Source organism: Xenopus laevis, chromosome 3S (genome assembly GCF_017654675.1).
Source record: "Xenopus laevis strain J_2021 chromosome 3S, Xenopus_laevis_v10.1, whole genome shotgun sequence".
Taxonomy (NCBI): Eukaryota; Metazoa; Chordata; class Amphibia; order Anura; family Pipidae; genus Xenopus; species Xenopus laevis.
This window is the reverse complement of record NC_054376.1, coordinates 76,670,448-76,691,065: the sequence shown is the minus strand read 5'-3', so window position 1 is coordinate 76,691,065 and position 20,618 is coordinate 76,670,448.

Sequence of the window (20,618 nt, the reverse complement as noted above, 5' to 3'; positions counted from 1 at the left end):
CCCTCTTCTGGGGGCGCAGGACAAGGCAGAAGCTGGGCCAGGACTGGAGGTAGCTGTTGCAGAGGGGTAGCAGGACCGGGAACTGAAGCAGACCGCTGTGGGGTAGAGGGCCCAGGAATAGACTGCGGAGGGATGGCTGGCCCTGGAACAGGAGCAGACTGCAGAGGCATAGCTGGCCCTGGAACAGGAGCAGACTGCAGAGGCATAGCTGGCCCTGGAACAGGAGCAGACTGCAGAGGCATAGCTGGCCCTGGAACAGGAGCAGACTGCAGAGGCATAGCTGGCCCTGGAACAGGAGCAGACTGCAGAGGCATAGCTGGCCCTGGAACAGGAGCAGACTGCAGAGGCATAGCTGGCCCTGGAACAGGAGCAGACTGCAGAGGCATAGCTGGCCCTGGAACAGGAGCAGACTGCAGAGGCATAGCTGGCCCTGGAACAGGAGCAGACTGCAGAGGCATAGCTGGCCCTGGAACAGGAGCAGACTGCAGAGGCATAGCTGGCCCTGGAACAGGAGCAGACTGCAGAGGCATAGCTGGCCCTGGAACAGGAGCAGACTGCAGAGGCATAGCTGGCCCTGGAACAGGAGCAGACTGCAGAGGCATAGCTGGCCCTGGAACAGGAGCAGACTGCAGAGGCATAGCTGGCCCTGGAACAGGAGCAGACTGCAGAGGCATAGCTGGCCCTGGAACAGGAGCAGACTGCAGAGGCATAGCTGGCCCTGGAACAGGAGCAGACTGCAGAGGCATAGCTGGCCCTGGAACAGGAGCAGACTGCAGAGGCATAAGCTGGCCCTGGAACAGGAGCAGACAGCGGTGGGGATTTCAAAGGCCAAGAAACTGGAGGTGGACGACCAGACACAGGCCAGATAGCAGTTTGTAGCTCATCTTCGCTCGAATCTGAATCTTCCCAGCCCACATCGAAGACTGAATCCTCCCAGTCATCGTCAGAGAGAAAATCCTGATAGACATCATCACAGAAATGGGAGCTGACTTTTGCCTCATTCTCCCCACCCCAAGGGAGTTGTAGTTCCACATCGGGACAAGAAAGCATGGAGGGCTTTCCCAAGGGCTTCTTGTTTGGCTGAGTCATTCTGTAAGGGTTACAGCGTGGAACCGCTGTGATAGTGGATAGCCATTCCATTGGGAGAGGATATGGCGGAAGCCCAGGGGTGTACCCATAGATGGTAAGGGAGGCAGACATGGTGAAAATAAAGCAGGTTTACTTGGAGCTTGCAAATAACACAGGAACAGTTCAAAATAAGGTAATTACCAGGAAGGTGAGGATAAGGAAACAATGCTGGAACAAGGCAACACAGGAGCTTGGAATCCAGGAGCTTGGGATACAGGTAAGGAATCACTGGAACAAGATACAGCGACCAGATACAGGATACGATTACAATTAATGACTCAGCCCTGAGCAAGGCTCAGGGCGGGGTTAATAAAGGGACGGTAATTGGGAATGGGAAACACATGAGGGTAAACGAGGTGGGTGGAGAATGGGGAGGAACACACTAGAAACTGACAGGTACATGAAACACAAGACACACAAGGGTAAGGATCAGCCTCAAAGAGCCCCCAGTGGCTCAAAAGAACACACAATGTCCAGAATCTGGGAAATAAAGGTTCGAGTCCCGGGCTGATCCTTACAGTACGATAAAAGTAGGACTGTTTTGTATTCGGGGCATAGGCCGATGCTACTGTATAGATGTGATCATGTAGTTCGATCACTGCGATGATGTATCTACCCTGTGGATCTGCTTGTTGTTTGAGTATTCGGGGTGTGACAGAGGAATGAAACCAGATTGCCACTCCCCTCTTCTTCACGGGGCTGTTTGCATAAAATTGTAGCGGGTAGTCCTTGCAATTTAATCTGTTAGGTTGGTTTCTAGCGATGTGGGTTTCTTGGAGGCACAGTATGGATGGTTTTGTTTGTTTAGCCCAGAGTAGTAAGTGGGATCTTTTGTTCGGGCTATTTAACCCATTGACATTGAATGTGGTAACAGTAACTGCCATTGTGGTGTCAAATGTGTGCAGTGTCGGTTGTTAGTACTCACTGTTAGGCGGTTTGCGAAGAAAGGCTCTTGTGGCCAACAGCAGGGTGTGTGGTTTGCCACAGTAGGGCTGCTTGTAATGATCTGTAGCACAATCCAAGTGGGGGTCATCAAACCTCGGGTAGGGTTGGGAGAGGTGGGGGAGGAAAGAGCAGAAAATATAGGAAAAGAGAAGAGCATCAGTAACAGCAATTGAAAAGCATCAATACAAACAAACTTAAGTACAGCAATACTATAAATAGCATCAAAGAGGGTGGCTTCTAGGCGGTGGTCAGTGCCACACGATGATGTTCGTGTCGCCAGGGTGGAAACGTGCAATGTCGTGCACTTTGAAGCCATAGTCGGGGGGGAAGATCCAGTTAACAGTGGGAGTTCCTGTATACGGGGAAACCAAAAAAGAAAAAATAACAATAGAGTCATATTTAACTGAGCGTTGTCAGGCGTGGAGCATGTTGCCGCACTCGGGGCCTTGATAGTGTCTGAGTTGGCATATGTCTTCAGGTATTATCAGTGGCATCCACTTGATCCTGGCTAGGGGCTTCCTGGCAGGGTGATGGTCTGCGGTGTGCCCTACTTGGTACTTGCCAGTCCTGCGGGATCTTGGGTTGTTTAGTGGTTGGTCGTGACATCTTGTCTTGAGTCGGCAGAAGATTCCATTGCTGCAATAGTCGGGCCCCATGTTGTGGCGTGTCCATAATATAAGGAGTGTCATTGTAAACGACCCTGATCTTCACCGGGAACAGCCATCTGTAGGGCAGCTGTGCTTCCCTCAGCACTGTGGTGATTGGAAGAAATTCTTTACGTTTTTTCATCGTGTGGGCTGAGAGATCTGGATAGCATTGAAGCATGTTGTACTTCTCAGGTATTCCCTGCTTGTCCCTAAAGGCCTTTAGAGTGAGTTCTTTAATGTGGAAAAAGTGTAGTCGCAAAATCACCTCTCTGGGTGCATTAGGGGGAGCATTTTTGTTTTTAGGGAGGCGGTGAGCTCTGTCTATTAGTAGGAGCTCGGGACTAATGTCTGGAAACAGTTCTTGGAACATGCTGTTGAGATATAAATGCAGGTCAGCCATCAGTACCTGTTCAGAGACTCCCCTCAGTCTGATGTTGTTCCTCCTGTTTCTGTCCTCCAAATCAGCGACTTTGTTGTGCAGCTGGGAGAGTTCCCGCTCAAGCACTGCATTGGAATCTATCAGTTCATTGTGGGAGCTCACTAACTCCGCCATTTTCCCTTCCAGATGGTCAGTCCGGTCCCCTATCTGCACCACCTCCTTATGGAGCTCTGCAATAGCGCCCTTGAAGTCTGCCTGGAGATCTGACCTTAGCGAGGTAAGTAGACCCTTCAGTATAGGCAGGGTTATGGCTTGTGGGGATAGCGTGTCTGTGTGTGCTTGTGATACTGCACTTGCCTCTGGAGCTGCGCGTGTGGGGCTGTTACTGCCAGAGCCGGCGCCATCTTGGAGGGAGTGACATGCATCAGGTTGCAGTCCGGATTTCGGGTAAAAGGCCGTCATTTTTTGCGGTGACGGGCGCTTTCTTAACTTCCCCATGTTGTCCGGTAGCTTATGGACGGGTCGCTGACCTTTCTGCCGTCTTTCAGGGTGCTCCAGCCTATTTAATAGAAGTTTCCCCGTACGGAGCTCTTCACTGCGCGTCTGGCTGCATCAGCGGTTAACTCCGCCCCCTTCCAAAAATTTCTTGTGTGGGAAAAAGTCAATAAAATTGTGAAAAAAATTATATTTTCCAGATTTGTTGCCAAAAACTGGGACTTTTGATACGACACCCACAAACCTCGAAATCTTCGTATTATTCGACAAAACCCAGTGCAGATCAGCATATCAACGGGATATCTGCCATTGACTTCTACAAGAACTCAGGTCTGAGTTGGAGAACTTTTTTATTCAGACTTTTAACACCATCAGGGTTTAATCAATCATGAAAAACTTGAGGGTTTTCTCTATGAAAAAATTGTGTTTTTCCACTTTAAAAGTCAGACCAGATAAATAATCCCCTCCTGACATCAGCCTGCGAAGGAACACGTGACACCAGTGCGTGAAGGATAGTGCACAAGGGAGGGGCGAGGTGGCCATCCAGGTTGCCTAGGGCGCCGGCCATCTTGGGCCGGCTCTGGCAGTGAGTCCTCCTGGCTTAACATGGAAAAGCACATTCTTTAGTAAACCAAGTATAGGAAAATTTAATGAATGTGTTATCACAAAACTAATTAATATTAGATTGTTAGAAAACATTTTATTGACTAGATCAAAATGAGACCAGTTTACATTTTTCAACACAGCGTGCTAGCCATGATAATGCATATATTTGACTATTACCACATACCAAATTACTGAAAGTGAAAGGCCATCTCAGTAAACTACATTTAAATCAAATAATCCACCTTTTTTAAAACTATTTCCTTTTTCTTTCTAATAATAACAGTACATTGTTCTGGATCCAATCTAATATATAATTAATCCGTATTGGAAACAAAAATCAGCCTACTGAGTTTATTTAATGTTTACATGATTTTCTAGTAGACTTAAGGTATGAAGATCCAAATTAGGGAAATATCCATTATCTGGAAACCCCAAGGTCCCGAACATTCTGGATAAGAGGTCCAATACCTGTACTGTGTGTACTTAGAGTGAAGTGAGAAATGCAGTAAGAAATGCAACTGTTGCACCTAGTTAAGGGCATCATATAACTGCTAATGTATTTAAAGGTGGCAATAACAATATACATTTAAAAATCCACACAACCTGTGTGCTGTATTAGTAGCTTTCTTATCTGGACTGGGACTCTGAAGAGTCATTGTTGAAAAAGTCTTTGTCCCTGTGCAATGAGGATAATGAGCTCCACCTTACTCTTCTATTTTGCCTGTGATCTCAGGCATGATAAATAAGAACTTAATTATGTAGCATGGAGTAAATTGAATGGGTTTGTAGAGCTAAATTACATCCCCTTCTCCTACAACTACTATTCAGAATATAGGGGAACTGAGATACTATGAAGACAGTTTATATCCAGCACTCAAATATGTTTGTATAAACATCAGGCTAAGCATAGGCAGTGCCTGCATTTTTGATTATGCCAGGATGTTATATTCATAAACCTTTGCCTACATATGTTTTTCTAGTCATAAAGCTAATCAATTTGATTAAGAAGAAGGTAATCAAATGTAAGCAGAGACACCTAAGCCAATGCATGGAAAGAGCTACACATATTTACTGATGGGTTCAGCAAGACAGCTGCTGCTTTTGTTATATCTGAAAAACACCACGGGGGTTATTTATCAAAGTCCGAATTTATCTCAATATTTTCTGCTACAAACTTCGATCAAATCCGCTCTGGTTTTTTATGCTTATTTATTATTACATTTTCCCGAAAATTTGCTTTGCAGGAAAAAATCTGATTTTCAAGATTTTTTCGTAATTTTCACCCGAAAACTTCGGGGTATTGCCCAAAACCCAGCGCACATCAAAAAATCATTGGGACTTCTCCTATTGACTTATATGCAACCTAGACAGGTCCGAGATGCCGGATTTTCAGATTCAGACTTTTCCATCCTCGCGGTTTAATAAATTCTGAAAAATTAGTGATTTTTCATGATTTTTGCATTCGGAGTTTAGTAAATAACCCAGTAAATTCGACAGGACAACGCTAATTCGCCAGGACAACGCTAATTCCCTAAAATGCAAAGTTGTGTCCAGGGTGCCGAATGCTAGCAAAATTGCGCAAGCGTTACTTTGGAAGCAAAGTTGCGCTAGTGTTGGCAAATTTGCATACAGCGGGAAGTGAAAATTGAATGGACGTATATGTTGCAGCAAATACATTACATTACACAAGGCCAGGAAGGGTCTTTTGCAGGCTATCACTCAGAAAAAAGGAAAAGACGGGAGCGTTATTTGGGACATATATATTAACAGAAAATTGAGGAAGTCCTATCTACTACATTGCACTTCGCCTGGTCTGAGGTGGCGAAGGCAAGTCTGGCACAAGAGGTCACGTTTAGTAAAATCTGTGTCTTAATGAATTTGTGGAGTTACGTCTGTTCGCTAGCATTAGTCACTTCGCCCTTTAGGGAATCTGTCGCATGGTATGTTAGTAGAGAGAGTCTTTACACAGGCATTTCAGGAAAACCTAATACAGGATTTGTTATTTGGAAACCCTTTATCCAGAAAGTTCCGAATTATGGAAGGCCATCTCCCATAAACATCAAATAATTTAGATTTTTACAAATGATTTCCCTTTTCTCTGTAATAATAAAACACTGCCTTGTAATTGATCCCAACTAAGATATAATTAATCCTTATTGTAGTTCTTTTAAACATGGCCGTTTGTCTTTGACTATAATTGTAGGTCATCATGGAGATCTCTACCCAACAAAAGTACAAGCATTATTTTGATTTCAACACAATTCTTGTGCTTGGATGCTCGATGAATTGGCAATGAAATGTTTTTTTCTTTATGTTACTACTAAATTCTAGTTACACAGAAAATGATTTGTAAATGAGAACTGCTCGGTTTTAGTTTGTCTAACAGTAATCTTAAATCAGACCCTTCATCCTGCTAATCTTGTGTACAAAGCTATCAATGACTACTGTTGGCTCAGACCTAGCACATATAATATGTGAGCTTAGCCTGTTCCTGTCCTTCATGTCTTATAGGTAAAGAGGACATAGACATAGATGGCAGCAGGCCCAGAATTGCCCATGTTGAGTATTAAAAATGTTGCTACTGTTTCAGCAATCAGAATCATTCCTGATGTATTCATATAAAGTGCATTTGCTGTTGTCATACTCTTAAGTAATATGTCATATATTTATAAAGCATGTTTTGAACATAGGGGCCTAATGTAATATTCTAAATGATTAAGTTTAAACAAGTTCGAAATGTTTAAAAGAAATTAAGGAAATAATTTGGAACAGATAGCCTTTTCTAAGATTACAAAGGTCTAGGATATAATCAAAGATGGTGGCACTTCTTTCTAATTACCATTTGTGGGAGGAACATGTGAAAAGCAGGATGCACACCATGTGTGGTGTATTCAAAAGGCACATTTTGATAATTTTTGTTCTTCTAGACATTATACTGTATATGTTATGAATTTAGTTCAGACTACTCTTTAATTTTTATTAGGATTTTTTTACGTGTCCTTAGTTTTTTGCTGGCAGGTATGTAAGTATGCTTTCTAATATATTTTTCATAATATTGTGATTTTGTAAAGAAGGGTTCTTCATGGAGTATAATATATACTCACCACATTAAGGAAGTGGCCCAGGTGCACCTCCCTGAGCCCTCAGCATGGGGAGCGAACAACCGTGAAAAAGAATATAGCAAGCACTCAAATAAAGGCAATCTTCCATCAAATACTAGAAATCAAGTAGAAAAGATTTATTGTAGTCTATGAGTAAGTGTTTGTAACACAAAATGCGTAAGGTAGAGGACACAATGAATCTTTTCTACTTGATTTCTACTATTTGATGGAAGATTGCCTTTATTTTAGTGTCTGCTATATTCTTTTTCACTATTTTTCATAATAATTCATTATTTTTTCTCCAAAAAAAATTGAATCTGAGTGAAGAGTTTATGAAAACACCTGCACTGTAATATGGTTAAATAAAATTAACCACCTCAACTCATTAACCACCAATAAAAATGATAGGCTACTGCTTGTATTATTGTGTTAATTTAATGCAAACGATATTACGTAAGCTATTTTTCTAACCTAACTTAAAGGTTTTGTGGAATGGGGCTTGGTATGCTGGCCCACAAACATGGAAAAATAATTAGCTTGACAGCAAGACCATCCAACTGTATCTTAATATTATGGAATAGCAGAAGAGCAAAATATCAAAACAGCATTCCACAGGAAATCACTATCAAAGCAAATATGCACAAAGTAAAACAGGACTAAATTCACACGAGTTCTTTAGCTCAGACAAGGTAAGAAGTTTTTTTACAGCAATTCTTTGGTCCTGCAGTCAGAAAGAGTCATTTACCTTCCGCACCACAGTGTGTAAAGTGCATCTTCGGCTGCAATGACCATGTTTTTTTTACCCACAATAAAACCATCTTTGGCTGCATTGTTGGCATTGCATCTTCGGATGCATTTTCCATATTTTTACCCACAATAAAGCCAGCATAATTGCAGTTGTGAAGAGGAGATTTGCTTGATGCAGTAGGGTCCAACGTATTAAATGCAATTAACGCAGGCCAAGGTGTAAACCCTGGTTTGGAGTTGGCACTAGTTCAATGGCTCCCATGCATGGCATTGCACGAAATTGAAACAGGAAAAAGGCAGCTGCAGCAAGCAACTTTTTAGAAGAAGTGCATATTGGTGCAAGTACTTTTAATGCATGACATTTTTTGTGCAACTAATCAAGCACAACTGCACTTGCAGTCAAATAAAACTCATACATTTTGACTCAGAGCAGTTGCACCGTATAACTGCGGTTACCAGAATGCATTTTTCACACAACTGACTGTGGTCAAGTGCAACTGCTCTTGTCAGAGACAAGTTGCAGTTATACGGTCTTTGACAAGAGCAGTTGCACTTGACCACAGTCAGTTGTGTGAAAAATGCATTCTGGTAACCGCAGTTATACTCGAATCATGGGAGGAAATTCTTAACTATACAAAACATGGTATCAAGTATTGCACTTTGTTCCCTGTGGTGTTGAAGGTAAATTACCCCTCTTGTCAAGTATCTCTCAATACCTCCAGTGCAAAAAAGTAACTGTCAACTGTAATATTGCCCCTGCTAGATCATATATGCTAATGCATTTATATCCTTATATAACATGAAAAAATAAAAGTATTTTAACGTAGTTGTAATAAAATGTACTGTTGTCCTGTATTGGTAAAAATGATTTTGCTTTTTGCATCAGAAAGACTACTTAGTTTATTTGATTACGCTGCTGGATAGCCACAGGGACAGCCATTTAAGCTGAAAAAAATGAGAAATGCACAGGTTACTTAGCAGATAACCGATAAGCTCTTAACAGAATATAGTGGTATTGAACAGAGTGCATCTTTTATCTACTGTCAATCCTGTGCTTGAATGGCTGCCCCCATGGCTACACCACACCTTGTTTATGTAAACTAAAGTAGCCTTTCTGAAGCAAACACACCAGTTTTATTAGTGCAACGCAATACTACATTATATTTTCGTTACTTTCACTTATTTATTTTTTTAGTGTTACTGTTCCTTTAAGATATTTATACATGTTTTATTACACCAAAATTATTAGTTCTAGTATTTATTTGAATAATATTGTCTACCCTGATAGTTATTTTAAAATGAAATTAAATCAGTAGCTTACGAATACATAGACCACTTTTAATTTAACATTTGACCATTGAAAGGGCTTTCCCCTACTATAAGTCACACCATTTTTCCCCTTTAAGTCAATTTACTTACTTTATAAAATTGATTTGTATCTGTTATTTGTACTCTCAAGTGTCAATCTGCTAAATCTGTCCTATGTTTATATTGTTATAAAGTAAGCAATTAGCAAGTACTGCATTATTTTAGATGCATTTGTTAAAGGAGAATGAAAGGTTTTTTTTCTCAGAGGTGCCAAAATGTAGGCAACCGAAGTGATTGTATTTACTTACCTGATACCCCTTGTCAATGCTCTTGCCAGCAGAAAACTATACCAGCCAAGGTTCCTCAATCAAGCACCATGGAGTGATCCTCTTCTTGCTTTTTCTTTATATCCATGGATGTATAAGCGCAATTGAGTGAAAAGCTGTAAAGCTTTTTTACTCTGCTGTGCACACATCTGCCCTGGGAAAATTAAATAAAGAAGAAGCGGATGAAGAAAATTGCTCTGTGGTGCTCTCTGGATAAACCTTGGACGGGGCTAGTTTTCTGCTGTTAGGTATCAAGTAAGTAAACAATAACTTGGTGGTGCCTAATGAAATATTAAGATAAAGCTACACTTTCTGGGGGTCTCACATTGGTTGATAATTGTACTATTTGGTGCCAGGATAGCCTCCTTTATCTTTTTAAATGTGTATGTTGTCCTAGAAGAGGAAGGTACAGAATGCCATTAACCAAATCTTTATGTTTTACACTTTGTTTCAGGGATTTGCTCTTACTGAATATAGTTTTTTGACAAGAATGATCCGAGTAAGGAATTGCTTTTCTGAAACTTGTGATGCAGAGCAAAATAAAGGAAACACAAAGTCATCAGAAAGCAATGAGGTTGTGAACAATAAAAAAAAACTTTGGATAGAGTGAGACATGATGTCGCTCTAAATGTTGACAAAAATGTGTTTATTCATGTAGTTGTATATTTTTAATAGTCCAGACATAATATTTAGTAAATCAATGTCCCTGCAATACAATATTTTCATTTAAATATAGTGAATTAAGAGACTCTTCAGATATGTAGTTTTACATTCTACTCATCTGGATTGCAAAGTAGCCAAAACAGTTTTAACAAAGCTCAGTTTCCAGACACAATGTATTAAATAACCTGTGATCTGGCAAGAAGAAACGCATTCCTTTGGGAGTCAGCTGAGGTAATGGAAGCTTATCTTCCCTGAAAAAAGCTGATCTATTTAACAAAACTGTATTCCTCCAAAGATGCAGACAGAAACAGACTGGGAAATGGGATATTAACTACTGTATATATATTTATATAATATTTTTACAATATTTATCTATGGGTGTGTTGTTTCATTTAGCAGTCACAGCAGCTTTGCTAGTAGAGAAATACAGGACTTTCCAACATAAATAATATATTTTCACTTTAAAATTAAGTAGTGCATTTAGAAAGTATTATATTTAGCTCTCCACATAAACTTATATTAATAGTTTTTGGATGTCTAATTTGAAGTTACCATGGCACAGCCAAAAAAGCATCAACCTAACCATGTTTGGCCATGGCTTGTATAAAGTACTCCAATTACTGCCTCCTGCTTGAGTCACTTTGTTACACCAATAAAAAATGTTAACTAGTTCTGACTCCTTTAACCTACATATTTTTCCCTTTTGCTACTATCAGGCAAAATACCAGGTACCACCTCACTACACATCTCCTAACTTGCATGTCATACAGTCTTTCAATTTAGGGAAGGAAGACAGCTACAGGGTGCAAAGGAGCCATACACTTATAAGGGGCAGATTTATCAAAGGTCGAGGTGAATTTTCGAATGAAAAGATTAAAATTTTGAGCTATTTTTTGTGTACTTTGACTAGGGAATAGTCAATTTGTACTATTCGAATTCGGACCTATTCAATCTAAAGCTGACCTATTCAACCAAAAAAAAAACTTCGACTTAATTTTGGTTGGTCTTTTTGAATTAGAATTTCGACGTTTTTTCAATTCGAAATTTAACCCTTGATAAATCTGCCCCTAAGGGGCAGATTTATCAAGAGTTCATGGGAGTTTGTAAAAACGGGGGAAAAAAATTACCGGCACTCAGGACTCCATGCAAGCGGGTCAAGCCCTGCATTTTTATTGCAAAGTATCGTTTTGGGGGCACGCCCCTTTGTCAGACAGGCAAACCACACCATAGGTGAACATTTAAACCCACCTTAATGCATATTAATTAACATACAATTAAATCTAAATACAAGTTAATTAGGATATATGTGCAAAGTGTCTATAATTCCATCCATTTTTAAATACAGAATCCAAGGGAAAATAATAGTCCACAAACCAAAACAAAAAAAATGTAAAAAATATTATGTTATAGTCCAGAAAAAATCGAGTGATCAAAAACACAATACATCCAGTTAAACCTGTGGGGGAAATTTTAAAAACAAAATATCACAATACCAAGACATAAAGCACTAACTCCCAGGGCGCACAGTGGGGGTTTCGGTGAAAGTTTTAGTGGCCCAAATACATAGCAAACCCTTACAAGTACTAAACTTCAAGGTACATACCCCTGTCACAACTGTGGCCACTGCAGTGGCATTATTTCAGGTGACAGTGTGACACATGCCCTAAAGGGATCAAAAATTAGTTTAAAGGAATAGTTCAGTGTGAAATGAAAAACTGGATAAATACATAGGCTGTGCAAAATAAAAAATGTTTCTAATATAGTTAGTTAGGCAAAAATATAATGTATAAAGATGTCTAATAAAACAGCCAGAATCCAACTTCCTGCTTTTCAGCTCTATAACTCTGAGTTAGTCAGCGACTTGAAGGGGGGCCACATGGTACATTTCTGTTCAGTGAGTTTGTAATTGATCCTCAGCATTCAGCTCAGATTCAAAAGCAACAGATATGGCCCATGTGGCCCCCCCTCAAGTCTCTGATTGGTTACTGCCTGGTAACCAGCCAGTGAAAACCAAGAGAGCTGAAAAGCAGGAAGTAGTGATCTGACTGACATAATATACATCAAATCACTCCAGACTTTATACATTACATTTTGGCTAACTAACTATATTAGAAACATTTTTTATTTTGCACAGCCTGTCTATTTACACAGTTTTTATTTTTACACTGAACAATTCCTTTAAGAGGATGGTTCACTTGTGACACCACAGCAGTAATTTACTGTATAAAATGCCCTTATGGTCTTGCTTATGTTGGTCAGACAAGCAGATCAATAAAAATACGCCGAATGAACATAAAAGTATAATACTAAATTACCAGCCATCTACTGAACAAAAAGACAAGAAGGAGACAAATAAAAAGAAATGAGAAACCACACTAGCTAGGCATTTCTTTGTACAGGGCCATAGAGTTGCTCAGTTGAGATGGCAGATACTCGAAATATCTATACAAATTATCAGCAGGATAGTAAAAAATTGCTACTGCAGAGAGAGTGCCACTGGATTTGGGTTTTACAAACAAGGGTCCGACAGGGACTGAATGAAGAATTTAATCTTGCCCGTTATCTCTAAAAACGTTTTTTATGTTGCCTTTTCCCTTTATATTACAGATATGAGAATTGAATCGTTATGTTGCAAGGGGAAGGTAAAGATGAGGGCGCGTTAGTGTTTTAAGCCTTGGTATTGTGATATATTGTTTTTAAAATTTCCCCCACAGGTTTAACTGGATGTATTGTGTTTTTGATCACCCGATTCTTTCTGGACTATAACATAATCATTTTTTTAATATTTTTGTTTGTGGACTATATTGGACTATTATTTTTCCTTGGATTCCGTATTTAAAAATGGATGGAATTATGGACACTTTGCACATATATCCTAATTAACTGGTATTTGGATTTAATTGTATGTTAAGTAATATGCATTAAGGTGGGTTTGAATGTTCACCTATGGTGTGGTTTATCTGTCCGATGAAGTGTGTCCCCGAAAAGTTACTTTGCAATAAATACGCAGGGCTTGACCTGCTTGCATGGAGTCCTGAGTGCCGGTAATTTTCTTGTTTTCATGATTATTTTAGGGTGCTGATCCCTCTTACTGAGCACCGGACCAATATTCCCTGAGAGGCCAGGTTGTGCTGGTGGTAAAAATATCCATGAACTCAAATTTTTTTAAAAAAAAAAATGACCAATCAAAATTTTTAAATTTTTCTGGTGAATGGGATCGACCTTTGTCCTATTAGAGGAACTAAGGATAGAGCTTCCTTGATTACACCAGTGCTGCACTCTGCACTTCATGCATGATTTTTAGCAAGAGCCCAGAACAAGTGTTTATTGAATAAACACTAAAGAATTTTCAGCCCTTATTGCTCTGGCATTTGCATCCACAGTCTTCAAATATAACTCATAACAGCTCAAATATTCTTTAATATTTAGATATGGTATTTACCTAAAAAAAGCTAAATGGCAGTAGAAGTGTAATTCATCTTGGTGTTATTGAAAAGTCTATAAAATCTGTAATTCAATAATTACAAAAGTAAAACTAAAGTATTTATTATGTACTGAGATTTAATAAAAAAACTTGCCAACATCTGTCACCCATATGCTGGAGATGAAAGAAGCACCCAGGCACCCTAACACACATATTTTGGGAATGCCCCTAAATCAAAACATTTTGGACCACAGTACGCAACACTAAACAGTAACAGATATGGAAATCCCAGATAGTCCTTTAGCCGTTCTCCTACACGACACCCCGTTTGCGATAAAGACATACCAGAAATCCCTGGCTCCCATAATGCTGGACTCCGCCAAAGCACTAATCCCCCTCAAATGGAGACAAATAGAAAGCCCACTTGTAAAGGATTGGTTATTTAAGATCTAGTAGATACATAAATTTGAGCAGCTGAAAAATGAATCCGCAACAGATTCCCAGAACTTTATAAAGAAATGGCACCATTGGATGCAATTCACTAATTCTTATGTCCAATTGTGTCCAGCGTGAGATTCGCCTTGACAATCTGCCTATAACCTATAAATTATTTTCCCTGTGTTCATTAAGGTAGATGCGGGGCCCAGCGGTATCCAACCCGAGTAAGCTCTCTAGTTAAGATGTATTGCTTTTGTGACTTTAACAAGGCCCTTATACACTCTATGCAGGATCACAATGGCATATTGAATGTGGGAATCAATACGCCATATGGCTCAGAGTCCCCCAAGCAGGTCTGCCATATCTTTTACCCCATCTCTCTCTTATCCTAGTTAACCACTCACTTACCCTCCCTATTCTCCCTACCTCATACCACCTTCCTCACTTTATCTTTCCTCACTATTCCTTGTAAATGCCTTTCTAAACCCAGGTACATCAGCAAACAAGGATAAGCTTTTTTGCACCTCGGGCAAAGTCTCGAGCCAAGACCTTTGAGAGACAAGATTAGCAAAACTCAAAGATACTTAACATACACTCGCTTTGGAATGGAAACATCAACCTCATTGGTGACTGTGTTTTCATAGAACAACATCCAGCATTTTCTTCATCCAAAATGAAGTAGAATAGCCCTGAGGTATTGGAGAAACAGCAAGTATTGATGGAGGGCCCCAGGCAATAACACGTACCCATTGGCTGGAACACCTCAATTGAAGGTATGGATCACAGGCTTAATGCTAGCGCCTCTGACTCTATGTGTACCCGATGTGGTCAGTCTAACTATGGCATACTATATGACTCACTATTCAAGTCACGTAATAATTAATCCAGCACACGAAGTTTGCTCAAGGGTTATTACCCGTGTTTAATGTCAAGCCAAACAGGTTTTGTAACCTGTTTGGCTTGACATTAAACACAGGTAATAACCCTTGAGCAAACTTCGTGTGCTGGATTAATTATTACGTACCTTGTGTTGGGGGTGCCGTCCTCCTATGATCCATGCACCGTGAATGTTGAAAGAGGGACCAGGTGTGCATCTGCATTTCGTTTGGCTGGAGTTCACTATTCAAGTCCTCTGTTATGCCCTTTCCCACAGTGACGATTCGGGGCAACAGTAGACATGCTGAGTTGATGTTCAGCGCAGGGCAAGCCAGAGTTGCGGTTTGATTATGGGATGCTCCAGCTAACCACTGCGGTACATATTCAGTAAAAGCTGTGAAGATCCGCGCGCTCAGCCTAATGATCATGTCTTTATAAATGCATCAATCCTCTCACAGAGATGTACCAATCATCCAGAGATATCCACTTTTTTCAATGAAAGAGAGGAGAGCACTCAAACTCAGATTAACTGCTGGTGATTATTTATTATTCATGCTGCTTTACACGACATGTTTCGGGCAAATGGTGCCCTTTCTCAAGTCACTTGAAAGTGGAAACCACTGCAGTATGTATATGGCCAAACGGGCGACAAAGGGAGAACACCATCCTGTGCTGTGAACCAGACCTCGGGATAAGAATTCTAATGTCACTGAACAAACACGTTTTATGCATTCTTTCACAGATCGGCACACAGCAGTGGCTTCACACAAGCACTGTTGAGACAAGATTGGGTCTCATTGGGTGATGATGTGGATACGCACAATATGTCGTTTATAGAGACTGTTTACATATTCCTCACTATACAGAGGCACAGGCCAATGACGTCACATGCCTAATTTTGTCGCCAAGTTGGCCTTTAAATCACGAGTTGTTGTTTGTATCATGTTCACTTCCTGAAGAAGGCTCGAGTATAGGAGCTGAAACATCGGAATAAAACCTCTGCTTTTTTGCACCTTACTAAGTCCTGTGAGTGTGGTTCATTTCTGTTTATTTGTATATATATATATATATATATATATATATATATATATATATATATATATATATAACACGTTAGTGTTTTATTATTATATTATTATGGAGCTAAAGGAAATCATTTAAAATAATTAGGATTGTTTGGATAAAATGGAGTCTATAGGAGAACGTCTTTCTGGAATTCTGAGCCCTGGATAATGGGTTCCAGATAACAGATCCCATACCTATACGTACTGTATATATATCTATATATATATATATATAGATATATATATATATATGTAGGGATGTGAAAATCTTAGACACCCTTACACATTTCAGACAGGCACACCCCTAGTAATATGGACACCTCAGTGGGTCCTTATGGGGACCTTGTGCTTATGTCATCCCTGCAGTTCTCACAGTGGATGCTAGATGACACTGTGGTATAATATAAAAGGGCTTGAAAGCCATGAGGTAGAGGCCATTGCTGCTGAACCTTTCCTCTGTTAGACCACAGAGTTTAGGGGTGGTGGAACTCAGCCTGAGTATAGTGAAGTGATAGTTATACCCTTTAATAGATCACTCTAGGAGTGATAGATAGGGTATGTAGTTGAGCAGCTCAAAGCTCCGCCAAGGAGATTAGAGGGATTAAGATCCCGGGTATTACTGACCCCATAGTAGGGCCTAAGTGTTAAGCTCAGGGAAGTAAGAGTTTCTGAGTTCCACTTAAGGTAATCCTGAAGATTGGGGAAATACCTTCCAACAAGCTGCATTGTTCTCTACATGTACTCCTTACTCTTCAGACAGTTGTTCTATATTCATACAGTGAGTATATTGTATTACCTTGATTGATCTCTGTTTTACTCTATGTTCCATGCTCCATGGTGAACTCTGGTTTTGGTTAATAAACTCCGTTTATTGTTTAAGCAAATAAAACTACTGGTGCCCAATCTCTTGTGCATTGCACACAGTTACACTACACCCTGCCTCCACCCCGCTGCGAGGGCTTACCCCTGAGAAAGAGAGCTCATCTGTGGTCTCAGCCCACAAAGGAAAGTAGCTAAAACTGCCCTCACATAAAGCAGTTTACTATAGCGCTACATATATATATATATATAAATATATATATCTTTGCAAATCACCCAAGAAACCATAGAACATTATTTAAAGTTTTAAAGGTAAATAGGTACTAAGTTGTTTTTAAAAGGGGTCAAGACTTATCCAGCTTTGATGTGGAGATAGATGTAAAGTGTACATAAGTTAATTTGCTAATATCGGTACTCTATTGAGCCAGTGCAGAATCCTATAGCAACAAATCAACATCTGATTTTTTTTGACACATCTATAGATGTATAGATTTTTGAAGAAGTAAGGTGTTATATATAATATATATTTAATAGCTAACACAAACCAAATTTTGCCACTGCTCTAGCTGAGTTCTCCCCCTAATATACCCAGTAGATGCCATGCACGCCTTTTCCAACTACAGAATAGAGTCAATATGTAGTTTGTAAAAAACTAGTCCCTGGATCAACTTGGACTATGAGCTATTTCCCATAACCCTGTATTCCCTTACTTGCTAAAAAGCTATCCAACCCCTTCTTAAAGCTATCTAATGTATCAGCCTGTACCACTGATTCAGGGAGAGAATTCCACATCTTCACAGTTCTCACTGTAAAAAACCCCTTCCGAATATTTAGGCGGAACCTCTTTTCTTCTAATCGTAATGGGTGACCTCGTGTCAGATGGAAAGACCTACTGGTAAATAAAGCATTAGAGAGATTATTATATGATCCCCTTATATATTTATACATAGTCATCATATCACCCCTTAAGCGCCTCTTCTCCAGCGTGAACATCCCCAATTTGGCCAGTCTTTCCTCATAGCTAAGATTTTCAATACCTTTTACCAGCTTAGTTGCCTTTCTCTGTACCCTCTCTAATTCAATAATGTCCTGTTTGAGTGATGGAGACCAAAACTGTGCGGCATATTCTAGATGGGGCCTTACAAGTGCTCTATACAGTGGAAGAATGACCCCCTCCTCCCTTGACTCTATGCCCCTTTTAATACAGCTCAAGACCTTATTTGCCCTTGATGCTGGGTTCAAAATTTGTACCCAAAGTATGAACTAGAGAATAAGGTTTAAAGACTTGGTGCTGAAATTCTAAATGGCTTACTGTTATACTTGCTGATTTTGCAAAGCACAGTTACCTTAGGCAGAGTGGACTGTTGCTGTACATACTGTAATTGGGGTTTCTTCAAAATAGACTGTCTAGGTGTGTGAAAGCGTAATGTTTTCCTTAATTTTCTTAAATACTGCCTATTATAAGTATGTAGTACATTTTGTACTTTATATTAAGTGTAATAGCAAGAAATTCTGAGATGTATTTTCCATTCTGTTAAAACATATTCTGAAATGTTACACTTACGGGCAGCAGGGTGACTTAAGGATAAAGCATTCTCAATGTATACTTTAAAAATAAATGTGATTCTGTACTAGTCTGGCCTTTTGCTTGAAGTAAAGGAAATATATCAGGAGCATGTTCTGTCCTCATCTTGGCTAAACCATGTGGTCCTTAAAAGGGAAATACAATTTTTCTTTATCTTTGGTTCCAACTATTCTAGTAGAATAACATTTTTCTAAGCTATGCTGATTACTCCAACAAACAGAGCTGCCTACTTGAAACAAATTTCTTTAACATATTGGTTAGCAAGACTTGGGTGGCTAGTCTACTGTATATACAAAGATTAGTATTATTTGTTTTATAGTGTAAAATCTTGTTGCTGTAGACAGTTTTATGGACTGTGAGTTGCTTTACTGTTGGCTTATTTATTGCTGTGGGCAATTGGTACACAAAATGTGCACAGCAGAAATCTCCAAAGCCCATGCTGTTTTATAACATTTTACATAAAGATCCTATTACAAGATCCTTCCTTCTCCCTTGTTCTGTATATTAAACTTTGAACTAAGAAATTATTTTAGTCATATCAGACACACATGCACACACATACATAGAAAAAGAAAGTGGCAAAATTTCACTCTTGCAGACTATGGCAAGTTCTAGTTTCAGTCCAACAAAATGTATCCAAACCCGCACACCCTGGCCTTCAGATTACTAAATTCTAGATTCACTCTTCAATTACTATGCCCTAAGTCGGGTTTACCCAACCTTTTTGACCCATGAGCCCCATTCAAATGTATAAAGAGTTGGGGCACAACACAAGCATGCAAAAAGTTCTAGGGGGGGGGGGACCAAATGAGGACTGTGATTGGCTATTTGTGGACTGTCAGCCTACAGGAGGCCCAGTTTGGCAATAGACTTGTTTTTTATGCAAGTAAATTTTGCCTCCAAGCAAGAAATTCCAAAATAAACATCTGCTTTGAGGCCACTGGAAGCAACATCCAAGGGGTTGGGGAGCAAAATGTTGCTTGCCAGCCACTGTTTTGGGATCAATGCCCTAAAGTGTGGGAATAGACATGATCAGGATTCTGCAATGTTAGAGATGTGGTAATGAGCATTGCAATTGGGTGAGAGTGGCATATAGTTTATACTTAAGATATTTTAGGCTAAATGAGGATGAAGGAATGTGTTTTAAAGGACAAAACATGCCCTATTCAGTGAAGTGTGCCAAAATGTTACTTATCCCCTGTGAATAGAATCACTACGTTTCTTCCCCGAAAAAACAGCACCAGCCTAGGGAACTTTGAATTACAGCACCATCTTGCCTTGCTTTTCCAGTCTATCAGATTAAATTTGTGCATGTGCAGTTCCATAAAATACCATTACTGTGCATGCAAGAATCTTAATACAAAATTCTAACAGGGAATCCAAGTAAGATGGCCCCCATGGTGCTGCCATTCAAATTTCCGAGCCAGTGCAGTTTTTTGCTAACAGGAGAATCAGCCCAGGAAACAAGTACCAGGGAGTAATTTATTTTTTAGTGAGTCAGGTGCTGCAACTTACCAAACTAACAGAACTTATAACTAATGACATCACTAAGTGCCATTTAAAGGAATATGTTGAGCAGGATTTTAGCGATAGATGTGAATAACATTCCATTAGGTTGCAAAGCAAATATTTTTTTTATAGTGGACAATGAAGCTGATTTACCTCACATCCGCATTGAAGCTACTCTGCATAATTATTCAGAAAACAAACAGTGGCCAAATTGTCAGTTGTGGACAACTTGAATGCTGCTTTTTGTTTTAAAGTTCCGATCTTTAAGAGTGGGTTTAGCAGAATGTGCTGTTGTAATCTTATACAAGAGCTAGGCTTACAAAGCATGCAAGTCACATGGGCTTGTTTCCTGTCACACACTGTTAGCATCAATGATATTGTTTCTGCCAAGTTTACTTGGTTTATTCTTAGACGGGATGCTTGTTTTATATGTAATTTTCTCAGATATTCTTAGAACATCCAGTATTTCTCCACAGTTTAGAATCTCTGCAGAAGATTCAGCGTGAGGAAGTGAAGTAAAAAGAAATTTGAAATTTAAGCATTCACAGTTTAGTGGAA